The sequence below is a fragment of the Spermophilus citellus genome (assembly GCF_964194105.1).
Source record: "Spermophilus citellus genome assembly, chromosome: 13".
In the NCBI taxonomy this organism is placed as follows: Eukaryota; Metazoa; Chordata; class Mammalia; order Rodentia; family Sciuridae; genus Spermophilus; species Spermophilus citellus.
This window is the reverse complement of record NC_138193.1, coordinates 565,243-576,699: the sequence shown is the minus strand read 5'-3', so window position 1 is coordinate 576,699 and position 11,457 is coordinate 565,243.

Here is an 11,457-nt window from a genome sequence, read left to right as displayed (position 1 = left end):
AAATATTTCATGAAGCAAAAATTAAAATATTCAGTAAAAACCTGCAGATGGGGGCCCAGTGGAGACTGGGACCTATCTTCCACTTGCATCCTGGGGCAGATATAAGGGCAGGAGGGAGTGTGGGAATGTTTGTGGCTGGGCCATTGCTAGGAGGGTTGTCAGGGAAGGGTCCTTTGGGTCGTCACCTGTATTCTCTGAGGTGATCACTGTTTCATGTTGAACCAGGTGTTTTCAGAATTCCAATCTCAGAAATTTCCTTTTTCTGTACGATGATAAATGATGGTTTGAGATTTCTTTGTACGACGATAGGATATTTCTGGGGTTTAATGTCAGGCTAAGTCAGAATCACAGTGAGGTAACTCTTATTCTATGATGGGGGATGTATTTCAAAATGGTGTTGCCTATCTAACATTCCTGCCTTTTAAAAAAATTTTTGAAAAAGAAGTGAAGGGAGGGGTGAGGGGAGAAGGGGCAGCGATGTCTCTTACAGTTCTTCCTGCTGAGAGAGGGCATTCATGGAAGACTCCTGTAGGCATTGATATTGAGCAATTCTCTTGTCACTCAGCAGAGGATGTTCTGGATCGCGTGATTCGTAGTGGCATGGATGGTTCTGTGTGAAGAGGAGCTGAAGAGCTGAAACAGGGAGGGCCCAATAGCAAGGTCAATCATTATACAGAGAATTGGGAAGAAGACAAAAGGGGCATCCAAGAGAACACAGCCAGGGGAGACAGCCACCTCATATTTCATGAGGAGGAGTACTGATCAACTTGGTGCCTGTTCTCTTAATTTTAATGCCATTCCTCACCAGACTTGTTAGTGTCAAAGCAGCAGGTTTCTTGTAGGAAGGAACAGATACTTCCTTTGTCTGTGGTTAATAAATCTAGATATCCTCTGTTTTGGAGGACAGTTGGTGCCAACAAGTCTCTTTGGTCCTGAAGCATAAATAGTTGGGTTGAGATTTCTCTGAGGCTAGCTGCCATTTCTTTAGATAGTACTGCAAAACTGATGGGTGGAAACTCCTACTCCTGCCACTCCTGTGCCCACTGCTGTAGTTATGCCCACACATATCAGGAGAGGAGCAAAAGGGAGAGCTCATTTCAGTCTGGGTAGGGTGTGTACTGGGATTGGGATGGGTCCCTTCTCAGTGAAATATAGGAGGACTGGTGTGAGAAAGGCTGGGGTGCGAGTTTCTGTACAGTCAGTGGGTAAACAGATGTGTTTTTTCACATGGGAAGAAGAGATGATGAGAGATGATGAGAGTCAAGGCAACAGAAATGTAATAGGAGACTACTTTTTTTAGTTGGAGGCTATTGAGGTTCCATGTCCACCCCTGGTAAAAGGCAAAGGTGGTGGCCATATGTGCAGCCCCAAGAGGCTGGAGACCAATATTGGTGTTCAAAAGATGGGACTTTTCAATTAAAATCTGGTGTTTGGACACTTGTCCAGGTAGAGGAAGGAGCATTCAGTGTTCTACATTGTAGGGCTTAGGTTTTATGTTCATTAGAGGCACACTGGTTAGTGGACCTCTACCTTGGCAGAATAAGAACTGGTTTTGGTTATAGGTAAACTCCAGAGAGCACAGGGAATGAAAGCTCTTGTAAGTTTGCTTGTGGGCCCCTTTTAGGTATTGTGCTCAGCAGTGGGATTGGGGAAAGGAAAGGTATGATTACACAAAGAAAGAGAAAGGAAGGCTGCTGGGATTTCCTCTTCTGTGCATGGGATACGGAGAAGAGTCTGAGAAATAGGGGGTGAAGTAAGGGTACCCATCTGACCTGTCGTGGGGATAGTAATGTGTGAGGCAAAGTATCTGGCAGTCCTATATCAAAAAGGAATCTGTCGTATGGCTGATTCTCTGAATTCTGTTCTGTCTTCTCAGTGCATGTGGTCAGAGGAGCTGGCTGGGCTACAGAGTTGGGGCTCATGGGGGTAAACAAATCCAGCAGGGGAAACTGGTTTTAATAAGTGCAGGCATGTAATGAGGTATTAAGGCCAGACAAAAAGGAGGCAGAAAGAGAAGAAGGAAAGCTGAAGATGTGAGAAGTCCCAATAAGCTCCTTTAAGCCATGGTTGATGCATGGATTTGAAAATTTAAGCTGGAGTATTCAGGGACTCTGGGAATAGATACCAAGAAATGTACTGGGTAGTAAGGATAATAAATTGGCAAAAGTTGTGACAGAAAAAGATGAGTAATAAAGAGACATAAGTTTATAAGGCATAATGTTGGTCCTATGGTCTCTGAGTATCTGTGGGAAGTATATAGGAGTGGGGCTTGTGAAAAAAGCAAGAGTATTTTATACAACCAGGAGGGCTGTGGGGGATGTGCGTTGTTCAGGGGGGATGAGTGAGCTGCTACCTTTTTAAGCTTGGAATTGGGTATCCAGTGTGGGAATGATTTCAGTTTGGCTGCTGCAGGTGGTATCGGGACTACCTGATATGAACCTGCCCATTTTGGGTTAAGGGGAGTAAGAGAGTCTGTTTTCCACATCAGGTCTCCTGGCTGTAGTTTTAATGGAGTCTCAGAATAGTCAATAGGTTTAGGAAGGAATTGTTCTGCATGCTATCTGCCTAGGTGTTGCCTCAGGTGTAAGGCTGGCCAAGAATCAGTAATAGGAGGGGTCGGAGATAGAGGAAAACCCTGGAGCACAAAGGAACAGCCATAGAGGAGCTTGGAAGGGCTTAGACTGAGGGGTTTTCAGGAAGGACTCATAAATGAAGAAGAGCCAAGAGGAGAAGCTTAGTCCAGGTAAGCTCAGTTTTAAGCATTAGTTTGCTCAGGTGCAGTTTTAGGAGGGCATTTGTGCGTTCTACCTTTCCTGGGGGTTGGGAGCAGTATGGGATATAGACAGTTATTTACAATCCAAAATGTAAGTACTCAAGGTGAATTAGGTTTCCCATAGAAAGGCTGACAGAAGAGGAGAGGAACTGACCCCTTCCCCCAGAATTGGTTTCTTACCATAACATTTTATAATTTCATTTTATAACTAGGTCTAGTTTTGCCGCCATAAGTAGGTAAAAGGGGGGCAAATATCCTGAATGTACTTAGGAATTGAAAGCCAAAAAAATAGATTCTGTTGGGGACGGAAGGAGAACATTTTTTTTGGAGATCTATTAGAAACCAGCCATTTTTTAAGGGGAGTCCCAGGTTAGAAACACTTTATATTCTGAGGCAGAATAAGATGAAGTAGGGAAGAGAAAGTAGGGAAGAGAAAATAGGGAGTATGGAGGGGTGTGATGGGGACTTCTTTAGGCTTCGTGTAAGAACAGAGGTGACCAGTGGAGGAAGGGTCTTGTCAGCAGCCGGCTTTGCTGCTGCATCAGCTAATGCATGGCCTTTGGCTATGGGGTGGTTGAAGCTTGGTGTCCTTTGCAATGGATGACTGCTGCAGCCATCCATTTTGCAACCTTAGGTAGGTATGGGAGTCAAGAATGTGAAAGGTACACTTGGAGTTGGTATATACGTTTACTCTGTCCCTGAGCAAAAGTGAGTTCATTGGTTAAAGCTATTAATTCAGCCTGTTGGCAGATGGTATGGGGAGGTAAGGCCCCTGACTGTATAATCTAATCTTTGGATATTGTGGCATATCCTGTAACAGGATGAAGATTTATGAAGGAACTTCCATCAGTAAACCATGAAGGGACGTTGAGTAATGTCTAAATTATGGGAAAAGGGAGAGAACATGGTATCTAGAAGTCAAGGCATGAGTGAGAGGGGAGGGGGTCTGAGCTGTTATCTGAGAGGAGTGGTAGGAGGGTGCCTGGGTTATGGGTTTACTCTGTTGGAAAGATATCAGTGGATTGTCTACAAAGGAAGCATGTATTTTTGGAGTCTAAATTGGTGGGGGTGGGGTAGGACAGAGAGATGGCTGTTTAGCTCCTTTAGGTTGTGAGAGGAGGAGATAGTAATATGTTCATATAGAGTCAATTTGTTGGCCTCTGAGTCTAAAAGGGCTGCAGTTCCAAGCACCTTGGAAAAGGGGGCCATCCTGGAATCACTGCATCTACCTGTTTTGAGAGATAATCCACTGACTTGGGGGAATTTCCAAAGGTCTGACAGGAGCCCCAAGGCTACGATCTGGGCTGTGGAGACACAGAGAGAAAAATGGTCATTCTGAGTCTGGAAGTCCAAAGTGGGGGACTTCAAGAGGCCTGCTTTAGCTTTTGGAAGGGAGTGTGGTTCAGAAAGGTCACTGTGAGAAGCGGATAGAAGGGCTTAGCAATGAGGCCAAAGTTAGGGACCCAGATGGGGAAATAACCGGCTCGCTCTAGAAAAGAGAGAAAACCTCATTTGGTGGTGGAGAACAGGAGGTCCTGAGTGAGTTGTTTACAGGCAGTGGGTGCTGCAGTCTGGCGGGGCACAAATAACCGGGAGGTCCAGCCACTGGTAGATTCAAGCAAGAATGGACTTTATTTTCCAACTCATGCCGACGCCACCCACACGACCCTCAACCAACCCACGGGAACTCCCTGGGAACTCCGAGGGAGCTCAACGGAACTCAAGGGGAACTCTGCGAGAACTCAAAAACAGCGGGCACCCCAGGCAGCAGGAACCGCCCCTTCTGTCAAAATGCCAGGCACCATCTTGATCTGGCCGTGGCTCTCAACAAGTGGGAATGGTGCAAAACCGAGGAGTGAGTCCTAAATCGGTAACTTGGGTTTGAGTCACTCGGGCCTTGTGAGGGGAGGTGTAGTCACATGATTTATTTAGTAAATTTAAAAGAAAGGTAATGTGTTTAGCAGAAAGAACATGGAAAGGACTACAGAAAAGTAGATCATCTAGATACTGCAGAAGGAGACTAGGAGAGAGTCTGAGGTTAAGATTAATTAGGTCATGAGATTAGGCTTGGCTGCCTCTAAAGCCCGGAGGAAGGTCATCCAGGTCAGCTGGGTAGAGAAGTGAGTATCAGGGTCCATCCACATTAAAGCAAATAGATCCTGAGAAGAGTGATCTAAAGGGAGAGTGGAACAGGCATCTGAAGATCAAGGACTGAGAAGTGAGTTGTAGTTGAGGGAATCTGAGAGAGTGGAGCACAAGGTTAGGGATTACAGGATGATTTAGGGATTACTGCCTGATTAATCAGATCCTGGACTAGTTAGAAAGTACCCTGGGGTTTGAGACAGCCAGGATTGGGGTGTTATGAGGAGAGCTGGTGGTCAAAGACTGTTAGCTTTGGGAAGACAAGAAATGATGGGTTTAAAGCCTCAAAGGCCTCGGGGTCTGAGAAGATGTGGGATTATCAAAAGGAGGAGATGGTTCCTTATAGAGAACTCTTAACAGGAGTGTGATGGGTGGCCACAGTGAGTTTGGAGGAGCATTGACGGAGATGTCAGAGAGGAAGGAAGAGCATCTGGTCAGCATCAGAGGGTAAAGAAGGCAGAGAAGTGTGGGGAGTTATGGTGGTTTTTGTTGGGAATTAAAATGAATGGGAGCATTGAATTTGGTTAGGATGTCCCTACCAAAGTTAGGTGCTAAGGATTGGGGTATAATTAACAAGAAGTGAGAGAATGAAGAGTCAAATAGGCTACAGAATAAAGCACCTGTTTGTCTCAGGGTGCTGTGTTTTCTGCCAATGCTAACAATAGAGGTGAATGAATCTTAGAAGGGACCAGAAAATTCTGGTAGTGCTGAAAGATTTGCCCCATGTCCAATAAAAAAGAGATGGGTTCACCAGATACTGATAGCATTACCGAGATCGTGGATTAAGTGATAGTAGTCGGGGTAATAAGTCCAGCGGCCATCAATCCTCTGTTGATAGGCTGTCCACTATCAGGTAGAGGATGTTTGCCAACCTGGGGTTTGTGTCTGTGGACCTGTGGGAATTGGAAGTAATCATATGAGAGAGAAGAGTCTCATTGAGTGCATTCCAATTTCCAGTGTCCCCTTTGGTGACAGAGAAGGCATGGCCCAGACAGAGGTTTAGAGTGAGGGCATGTATTTGCCCAGTGTCCCTGTTGGCCATATTTGAATTATGGCACACAGGACCTTTGTTTATAAGGTCTTTGGGGACCTTGTGTGAGTGCATCTGCCAGCATTTGGTATTTGCCTTGATCTTGGTTGAGTTTTTGTGTCTTTAATTCCTCTTCTCTATTGTCGTATACCTTAAAGCCCAGCTTTACAAGTTCATGTTGAAGGATCTGTGGTCCATTCTCCAGTTTTGTAGCTTTTTTGTGATCACCTGGGGCAGACTGGAGATAAAATCTAAATGAAGACAGAGTCTGCCATCTTCTGAGTCAGGTTCTTTCTGAATTGGGAGAGAAAGAGGGCAAGGTGTTCATCACCCCCTGAGTTATTTCATTAATCTTTTCCCAGGTGGCTGCCTTAGGACAGCCTCTCCACGCTGCCAGGAGGTAGGCAATTGGACGACCTAACTTCCAGCTTTCAGCAGAATTGATCTGATGGCTAGGGCTGGTGCTGGGAACTTATGTGGTACCCATGGGGTTACTGACAGGATTTGGGCAGTGTGGGGTGTCTGCATGGGCCCCAGTGCTGACAAGATGTTATCCTTATCCTCAGAGGAAAGATAGGAGGAAAGGGTGACATAAATGTCATGCCACGTGACAGAGGTCATAGGACTAGGTAATGTATAGGAGTTCCTTTCAAAATGTGATGGGATCTGAAACAAAAAAGCCTAAATTCTTCTACCTATTGTCCATCTAAGAGGACATGGACACATCATGCCTTGTACTCCTACTACCTCTTGAAGGGGAAGGACCTTGAAGGGAGCAGTAGTTTCCATTGGGAGAAGCCCACGGCAGTGATTGTGTGGCAGGGAAAGAAGCAGAAAGGTGGGTGAGAATGGGAATAAGAGAGAGTTGGTGCTGAGGCCGAGAGGGAGGCGGTTCATCTGCAGGGTCAAAATCAGTGGCTGAGGGAGAGGCAGAGGGAGAGGGAGGGGATGAAGGGGAAGAAGGGGAGTTATGGATAATGAAAGGGGTTTCATTTAGAAGAAGAAAGTGAAAGGCGGAGTAGTTTGGGCAGAGAGAAGGTCTGGAGAAATCCCAGAAGACCTGAACATTGGGAACGTTGGACCATTTGCCATTGTGGTGAAGAAAGTTTTCAAGATCTCCTAGAATTTGGAAGCCAAATTCAAAGCCATTTTCAAGCTGGTGACTATTATTGTCCATCTTGTATTGGGGACAGGCAGAATTGCAGAAGAATATGAGTCTTTTAGGTTTCACTGTGTCTTTGAGACCTAGGGTCTGGATATGTGTGAGAAGGCACCCAATGAATTATTTCATGGAGGTTTTGATGTGATCTGTCCCCTGATGAACAAGATGGATTGAAGAGGGCCCCAAAGGACTCCAGGAGAGAGAAAAGCCAAAACCAACAGGTGTCCACAAAATAATTTGGTTTCTCTAAGGTTGTTCCAGGAATGACCTATGGAACCACAGGCAATCAATGGGATTGATTGATTCCTTTTCCCAAGGAAAGCAAGTCATTGGCACCCAGGGATGGCAGGGTGTTTCTCTCACCCAGAACTGTGATTTGTCATAGAAACAGTCAGAGGAACAGTGTCTGCAGAGAGAAAACCACAGCAGGGATCCCAGGAATCTAGAGGAATGAAGGTGCGGTGGTATCACTCACCCAATAGGCGATGATGGCTGTGGTGGATGTGAAGTCCAGCAATGTGAGTAGTTCCTACTAGAACCCTGGAGGGAGAGAAGGGAGAATGAGAGACGGAAAATAGAGAGACCAGGCTGAGGCAAAGTGGAGCCACCTGTGGTGGGAACCTTGAGCACCCATTCCAGGTTTGGCACCAAACAGACAGAAGAAGTGGATGAAGAAAATAGAGAGAGAGGAGAGGTGGCTCACCAGTAACAGGTTTATTTGGGACACACCTGGGGAGACTGAGACCCATCTTTCTTTTACAGCCTCAGTTAGATATAGGGGCATGAGGGAAAGGGGGATATTTTTGGTTAGGCCATTTCAAGTGTCAGAGAAGGGTCCTTTTGTTTGCCACCTTTATTCTATGAGGTGGTCACTATTGTCACTATTTCATGTTGAACCAAGATTCCTGTTCCAGATAGCAATTACTCTTCTTTTTTTTTTTAAAAAAAAATATGTGTTCTCTTTAGATATACATGACAAAAGCATATATTTTTACATATTGATATAAACATGGAGTATATCTTATTCTATTTATAATACCAGACTTGTGGTTGTCATTGATGTGGAGATTCATTGTGGTGTATTCATATATGTACATAACAAAGTTGTGTCAGATTCATTCCACTGTATTTCCTATTCCTATCATCCCTCCCTTCCTTTCCTTTCAACAGATGAATGGATAAAGAAAAAGTGATGTATATGCACAATGGAATATTACACAGCCATTAAAAAGAATGACTTCATGATTTCTGCTGGTTCAATGGAATGATCTGGAGACTTACATGCTAATTCAAGAAAGCCAATGTCAAAATACCAAAGTTCAAATATTCTGTTTGATATGTGGATGCTAACACACAACAAGGGAGATGGGAAAAATAGAAGTTCAATGGATTAGACAAAGGGAATTTCCTTTCTTTGTATAATGATGAGGTATTATTTTGGGTTTCTTTGCATGATGACAGAGTATTTTCTGGGGTTTAAGGTCAGGTTAATTAAAAGTGACCATTAGGTGATTCTTATTCTAAGATGGGGAATACATTTCAAAATGGTATTGCCTCTGTCAAGTTCTACCTAACATTCCCTATAATAACATTGAATGTAAATAGTCTAAACTCTTCAATGAAAAGGCATAGATTAGCAGATTGGATTTAAGAACAAGCCCCCAAAATATGTTGTTTGCAGGGGACTCACCTTCCAGGAGAAGACACCCACAGACTGAAGATGAAAGTATGGGAAAAGATATATTATGCAAACTGTACCTGCAAACAAGCAGGGGTAGCCATTCTCATTCAGACAAAGTAAATTTCAGGCCAAAATTAATCATAAGAGACAAAGAAGCCATAAAAGAAGAACGAAATTATGGCATTTTCCAGTAAATGAATGGAAATGAAGAATATCATGCTAAGTGAAATAAGCCAGTCCCAACAACCCAAAGGCTGAATGATTTCTCTGACACATGATGCTAACCCACAACAAGGGAGGGTAGGGAGGGAAAGAACAGAAGTCCATTACATTAGATAAAGGGGAATAAAAGGAAGGGAGGGGTATGGGAATAGAAAAGACAGCAGAATGAATTGGACATATTTTTCCTTTGCTCATATATGAATACACAGCAGAGTAACTACATATTATGTACAATCACAAGGATGGGATCCTAATTGGAATGGATTTTACTCCATGTATGTATAATATGTCAAAATACACTCTACAGTTTGCATGTTTAAAAATAACAAATAAAAAAATTATCTAGGATTTTTAAAAAGACAACAAATGTCACTTTATACTGGTGAAGGGAATTATACAACACCAGGACATGATGATTGTAAATATTTATGCCCTAAACAATGGTGCATCTACATAGAGAAAACACTCTCTTCTCAACATTAAAAATCAAATAAACCAAAATACAATAATACTGGGTGACTTCAACACACCTCTCTCACCACCAGATAGATCATCCAGACATGAACTAAGATGCTTCAGATCTAAAAGTACTGTTAACCAAATGGACCAAACAGACATCTATAGAATATTTCACCCATCAATGACTGAATTCATATTCTTCTCTGCAGTGCATGGAACATTTTCCAAAATAGATTGTATTTCAAATCACACAAAAAAATCTTAGTAAATAGAAAAAGACAGAGAATGGAGCAAAATTAGAAATCAATGACAAGATAAAAAACAGAAATCATTATAATGCCTGGAAATTAAATAATATACTTGCAAATGGTGAATGGATAGCAGAAGTAATCAGGGGAGAAATAGAAAAAAAATTGCAAACAAATGATAGAACATATCAAAATCTCTGGAAAAGTATAAAGATAGTTCTAAGAAAAAAATTTATAACACTAAGTTTATACATCAAAAAGAAAGAAATATATAATACTGAAGAAATAATCTAAAATTATGTATCAAGGTCCTAGAGAAAGGAGAATAAATCAACAGCAAATTCAGTAGAAAACAGAAAATAATTAAAATCAGAGCCAAAATCAGTAAAATAGAGAATAAAAAATACAAAGGATTAATGAAATGAAGAATTGGTTTTTTGGAAGGATAAACAAGATTGATAAACCCTGAGCCAAATTAACCAAAAGAAAGCAGACCCAAATAAACAAAATTAGAGATGAAAAAGAAAATATCATCATAGATACCAATAAAATCCAGTGGATCATCAGAAACTATTTTGAAAATTTATGATTATAGGAGAAAATATTCTAGAAATTCTTGAAGATATTGACAAATTCCTAGAGACATATCAAATGCAAAATTTGAACCATAAGGATAAAGAAAATCTAAACAGATCAGTACCAAGTAGTGAAATTGAAGCAGGTCTACAAAGCTTTCCAACAAATAAAGTCCAGGACTGGATGCATCCTCAACCAAGTTCTGCCAGACACATAAAAAAAGAATTAATACCGGGCTGGGGATGTGGCTCAAGCGGTAGCGCGCTCGCCTGGTATGCGTGCGGCCCTGGTTCGATCCTCAGCACCACATACCAACAAAGATGTTGTGTCTTCCGAGAACTAGAAATAAATATTGAAAATTCTCTCTCTCTCTCTCTCTCTCTCTCTCTCTCTCTCTCTCTCTCTCTCTCTCTCTCTCTCCTCTCTCACTCTCTCTTTAAAAAAAAAAAAGAATTAATACCATTCCTCCTCAAATTATTTCATGAAATTAAAAATAAGGAAACACTGCCAACATTATCCTACAAATACTGTATCACCCTGATACCAAATCCAAACAAAGACACATCAAGGAAAGAAAATTTCAAGCCAATATCCTTCATGAACATAGATGCAAAAATGTTAGTAAAACATTAACAAACTGCATTACCCCCCAAAAAAATTTGTAAATAATACTGTACAACAATCAAGTGAGTTTTCATTCCAGGGTGGTTCAATATATGCAAGTCAACAAGTGTAATTCATCACATAAATAAAATTAAGTACAAGAATCACATGAGTATCCCAATAGATGCAGAAAAAGCATTGGACAAACACCCATTTGTGTTGAAAACACTAGAAAGACTAGGGATAGAAGAAACTTACATCATCATTGTAAAGACTATATATGACTAACCGCAGATCACCATCACACGGAGAAAAAATTGAGAGCATTTCCTCTAAATCTGGGAACAAGACAAGGATGCCCACTTTCACCAACTCCTATTCAACTCAGTCCTTGAAACTATGCAAAGCAATCAGACACGACAAGAAAATGAAGGCAATACAAATAAGAAGAGCTTAAGTTACCTCTGTTTGCTGATGAATGATTTGATATTTAGAAACTTCAACAGAAGACTTCTAGCTCTGATAAACAAATTTAGTAAAGTGTAGCAGGATCCAAGATCA